At 37.9% G+C, this 5,786-nt stretch overlaps 1 non-coding gene across 1 annotated transcript; it reads right to left on the bottom strand.

Annotated features, from left to right (window-relative positions):
- Positions 1-232: 232 nt before the first annotated feature.
- On the bottom strand, positions 233-422 carry LOC118625956. Its single transcript, XR_004958800.1, has one exon. It is a non-coding gene; the product is annotated as a U2 spliceosomal RNA (small nuclear RNA).
- Positions 423-5,786: the final 5,364 nt, after the last annotated feature.

Raw genomic sequence — 5,786 nt, 5'->3', positions numbered from 1 at the left:
TGCAGTGTATTTAATTTTTTTTTTTTTTTAATGTAGGGACAGTTATCTCTCCATCTAGTTTGTAAACTTCTTTTGGGCAGAATCTGACCCTTCTCGATCTAGAAAATTAAGATGTGGATTGTGAATAAATTATTGGTGGAGACTTTTTCATCCAGCAAAACTGCTTCAATCATGTGGGTAGTTAGTGGGGGTTTTTGGTGGTTGTTGTTAGTTTGTTTTGTTTTTGTCCCTGAGGAGCTGCAACATTCCTAGAGGTTCTGCACACCGGGTGGATGCGTGGAGGGGATGGAGCAAGCTCCCATTCTAACTCCCTGCTCTAAAAATCCTTTTAATATGTTGTACTTGTATAGAGGACATATCAGATATTAAACTGATAAGAATCGACAACTCCACTTGATCTTAGTCAAAAGGCAAGAATCGATGATAGTCTTAATCTTTTACATGCAAAGACTTCCAGAGGAAATCCAATAACTTCCCTTAACACTCAAATCTTAGGCTTAACAATGATCATTGTCAAGGAGTTCCTCCTAAAAAAAATAAGCCAGACTTATACAATAGGCCGAAAATGTCATAAATATACACATAATTTGTTTTAGCCCTGTTCTTTTGTAAGAAGTTCACAGACAGAAAAGCAGGTTAGAAATAAAATCAGCACTATTTTTAAATGTAAGTGCGTAAATAGCTATTAATCATTATTTTTACTTCACCTCATTCTAAAAAGGATTTGAGACCACTTCAATAAAAGACATATTTCAATATATTAAAAAATAAGAATGTGAGAAAACTGAGGTTAGGAAATAAGGTAATGTTAATATCCAAAGTTCAGCCCTGGCCCATTTGGCTCAGTGGTTAGAGTGTTGGCCCAAGGACCAAAGAGTCTTGCATTTGATTCCTGGTTAAGGGCACGTTCCTCTGTTGCAGGTTCAACCCCCAGCCCTGGTCGGGAGCATGCAGGAAGCGACCAATCAATATCTCTCTCTCCCATCAGTGTTTCTCTCTCTCTCTCCCTCCCTCCCACTCTATCTAAAAATCAATGGAAAAATATCTTCACTCCAGATGAATAATCTAAACCAATCTTGGTAATCCTATTCCTCTTTTTAGAAAGTGGTTTAAGAACATGCATATGACCTACTTCTGGCAACAAAGACATGGAGTTAGTCTTCTGGGAGTGGGGTAGCTTTTCAGGAAAAGTTTCCTCATTCTTATTCTTTTTTTTTTTTTTGTACAGAGAGAGTGGGAGGGAGAGAGAGGAAGAGAGAGAGAGAGAGAGAAACATCGATGTGAAAGGGACACATCGAGTGTCTGCCACCCGCACGACCAACCAGGGCTGGGGACAAACTGCAACCGAGGTACATGCCCTTAGCGGGAACCGAACCCAGGTCTCTCCAGACCGCAGGCTGACGCTCTAACCGCTGAGCCAAACCGGCCAGGGCCATTCTTATTCTTAAAAGAGAGGAAAGAAATGCAGCCCTGGCCGGTTTGGCTCAGCAGTTGGAGCATCGGCCTGTGGATCAGAGAGTCCCGGGTTCGGTTCCTGCTAGGGGCATGTACCCAAAAAAAAGAAATGCATAGTCTCCTTTCTTCCTCTGGATGCTGTTGTATCTGAATATGATGCCTGCAACTGATGAGCCATCTTGGTATCAGCCTGAGAATGAAGCTAAAACATAGAGGGGTGGGGGGCAGAGCTAAGAGCATCCCAGTGAAGGGGCAGGAGCCCTGACACACTGTCCAGGAGCTGGGCCTCTGCTTGTGTCAGTTATAGCAGTTTCTTTGTTAAGGCAACTTCAGTTGATTTTTCTGTTACTTGCAGCAAAAAGCTTTGTAAATGGTTTAAAATCAGCAGTTAAGGGCAAGGCTTTAAAATCAGACTAACCTGGTTTTACCATTTAGCTTGTTCTATGTAAACTTGGAAAAGCATTAAAATCTTTAAGCATCAGTCTTTCACCTGTGTATTGGGGTATGTAATACCTATGATACAAAGTTTTATGAATTTAATGGAGAAATAAAGTATGTGAAATGTTAGCATAGAACCTGATGTATCGTAAGTGCTTAATAAAGAGTAGACCTTAACACGGAGGAGAAACACAGATAATCAATACCCAAGTGTCTGGCAATTGGACTTTCTCAGGCTGTAATTCAGACTCCCAACCTTTAGTGAAGATGAAAGACAATTGACCAGTTCTTGTAAAACAATTCATTACATGCTGAAGGTCAATACTAGAGATCTCATTTGTTAATCTCAACTAAATATCTAGAACCAAAATTATAAACTACCCAGTGTTTTTACTGAAGGGACACAGTGTGACAGGATAGGGCTCAAATGTCACCCTCATGTGCCCTACAAACAGTCACCAGGATGATCTTTATTGTGTCAGCTCTTCTTAGCTTTAGTCTCCTTGTCTCTGCAGATGAGCTCTTTTAAAATCTGGTAGATATTACCAATGCCATCCACCTTTGGTATAAAGTTTTCTTCCTCCTTCAGGCATTGCATAACCAAATCCTTTAGAGCCAGCTCCCAAAAAACTATGCAATATGTATATATATATTAAGGGGCTGTATATGATCAGTCACTAGACCATCTCCAGCCAGCCTGGTGATTTCTCAGCATTAGGTCCTGTCCATTCAGCTAAAGGAGGATCTCAATCTAAAGCTGTATGATCCAGATGACTGTCGGAACACCCAGCACTGCCTTAGCAGCAAGGTTTGGGGAGGGTGGATATGGCAAGAGGTGGGACCTAAGGGAGAAGTGTAGCTGAATACCTCAAACAAGTCTCTCTTTTTACCATTCTCCAGGAAGCAACAAAAACAACAAAAAGGGCTAATTTAATTATGTTTCTTAAGGATAAAAAAAGTGTGTTCATTTGTACCATTCATTGCCTAAAAGTATTAAGCCTAGTTAGTTGTTGCTACTCTTATAAATTTTAAAATAAAGTTTAAATGTCAGTATCTTCAAACTAAACTCATTAAGCACATTTTTAAATTAAAAGGCATAACAGGGTAATTTACTTTTTAAAAAATTCCTTTTTTGTTTTTATTGCTGTTTGTTTAATACTATTCATTTAGGAGGAAAAAAGAAAGCATGTCATTTCCCAAGCCCCCACCAACCACCGTGGAGTTAAAAGGCAGAATGGGAATGACTGTTAAACCCCAGTGAAGGCCCCTGTGCCCCATGAGCACAAAGCACATGGCTCCCAGCAGGGCCTTCCACCTTTGGGTGGAGTGTGTTACCTTAGTGAGGAGGATCAGGAGTGCCAACCACAATGAGCTGAAGATCAGAGGCCCTTCTTCAATCTCCTGGGGGTTCTTTTGCAATCTCAAGAGAAGGGAGGGGCTTAGAAAATTACTGAGATTGGAGTTTCTCAATTTTAAGAGAATAATAACAAAGCCAGACTTAATTCTAGCTAGAATAATATTGCACTATGGAGCAATTCATTCCTGTTGTATTTGTTATTGTTTAAAGTGTGCAAAGATAGAGAAACAACATGAAAATAAAAATCATACACACCCCACCACTCAGAGATCACCACTCTTAATATTTTAGTGATTATTTTTCCTGAAAATAAACACACACACCCATACAAATATTCATATATGTGGGATCATACTTATTTATATACCACAGTAAAACTGGGCTTTTTTTTATATATAGCACAATATTGCAAATATATTTCCATATCAATAAATACATTTCTGCAGTATAATTTTAATAGCTACAAAGTATTCTATTATATAGAGTCTATGTGTTCCATACTATAAATAATGTGTACAACCAAACCATTAATAAGGTTTGTTGTTATAATTAATAGCAGTATGATAATTATAACTAAATCCCTTTAAGCTTTCTTATTAAACTCCTAATTTCCTTACTATAATTTCTAGAAAGTGGACTTTCTGGTTCAAAGTATTTGTACAATGTTAAGTTTTAAACTATTTATTGCCGCCCTGGCCGGTTTGGCTCAGTGGTTAGAGCGTCGGCCTGCGGTCCTGAGAGACCTGGGTTCGGTTCCCGCTAAGGGCGCGTACCTCGGTTGCAGTTTGTCCCCGGCCCTGGTCGGTTGTGCGGGTGGCAGCCACTCGATGTGTCCCTTTCACATTGATGTTTCTCTCTCTCTCCCTCTGTTCCTCTCTCTCCCTCCCACTCTACCTGAACAAAAAATGGAAAAATGTCCTCGGGTGAGGATAAACTATTTATTGCCAAAATTCAGTGGGATATTTCATGTTTTTATGAATTACATTCTCTATTTAGAGAACATTCTATTGGCCTATTAAATCATCATATCAAAAATTTCACTTTCTTTCTCTATACTTAACAGATTTATAACAAGATTTTATTATGATGGCAATGAATATACTACTTTGATATTGTCATAGGTCTTATTTTCACTGCAAGTTAAAACTCTTTTATTTACTAGCTGCTTACTTTCTTGAATTTCTTCCACACTTGGAATCTTAATAGCTGGATTTGTAGCCCAATCTTTAGGTCTGTTAATATAGGCAAATCTCTCTACTAGTTCTATTCATTGTTTGATCAAATTGATCATTTTGCATAAAACAGTGAGCTGTCACTATTTAAATTAAGTGAATTTAATGTAGGATATACTAGGCCTTTTAGATTTGCAAATTCACCTGCAAAAGCCATGTCTACATAGCAGTTAAATGCTCAGTCTTTTGATATTAGCACAGCATGAAAAGCAACAGTTTTTATATTTTGATAGCATACATTTATTTTTAAAATATGTATATATAAACACACATGTATTTTAGGGATATGCTATGCTTTATTGCTTACAGATACGGAATAAATTGTTTAAATACAAAGCCAAGTATTTGCAAATGTATTTTGTTATTGCTTCTAATTTGTATAAAAAACCACTAGCTAGATGCTCCCTTTTCTGCTTTTTGACCTTAGCAGGCAAGGGTATATATATAGCCCCCACTTAGTATGGTTTCATTTTCTGTGGTTTCAGTTTCCCACAGTTAACCAAGCCTGGAAAATATTAAATTTCCCCAATCACGGACATTTTCTGCTCCTGACATTCAACCACTGACGCCATCATGGCTCGATGATCCAGGACCACCTGAAGCAGATGATTCTCCTTCTGACATATCATCAGATCAACAGTGGTCTGAATAGACATCACAGTGCCCATGTCATTCACTGCACTCATCTCATCACATGGGCATTTTACCATCTCACAGCATCACAAGCAGAAGTGTGAGTACAGTATAATAAGATATTTTGAAACAGGGAGACCACAATCACATAGCTTTTATTACAGTGTATTATTATAATTTTTCTATTTTATTATTAGTTATTTTTGTTTATCTCTTTCTGTGCCTACTTTATAAATTGAACTTTAACATAGGTATGTATATACAGGAAATATCGTAGTATATGTGGGGTATGATGCTAGCCATGGTTTCAGATATCCACAGGTGATCTTAGAATGTATCCCCTGCAGATAAGTGGGGACTATCAAGTATTTTAGCACTTGATAATGAACTCTGCTCAAAGGCTCGGAGAATGTTAATGGTTAGACAAGGGACAGAATATTTTAACTTTAAATTTTAGCTTAAGTTCACAACACCAACTACTTCTTCATTCACATAAAACTGAAAAAAAAAAATGTAAAAAATGTGGCCCTTTTAGGGAGAACGGTTATGCCATGAATGAGTGCTCCTAAGTAAATGTAAGAGAGTATACAAGATCTATTGAGACAATATACTAATTCCATATGTTTGGGAAGCATTGTGGAAATGGAAACTGACAGGTCATTTCTATAGGA

This window comes from Molossus molossus, unplaced genomic scaffold, assembly GCF_014108415.1.
Source record: "Molossus molossus isolate mMolMol1 unplaced genomic scaffold, mMolMol1.p scaffold_m16_p_11, whole genome shotgun sequence".
Lineage (NCBI taxonomy): Eukaryota > Metazoa > Chordata > Mammalia > Chiroptera > Molossidae > Molossus > Molossus molossus.
This window is presented reverse-complemented; position numbering and strand designations above follow the sequence as displayed.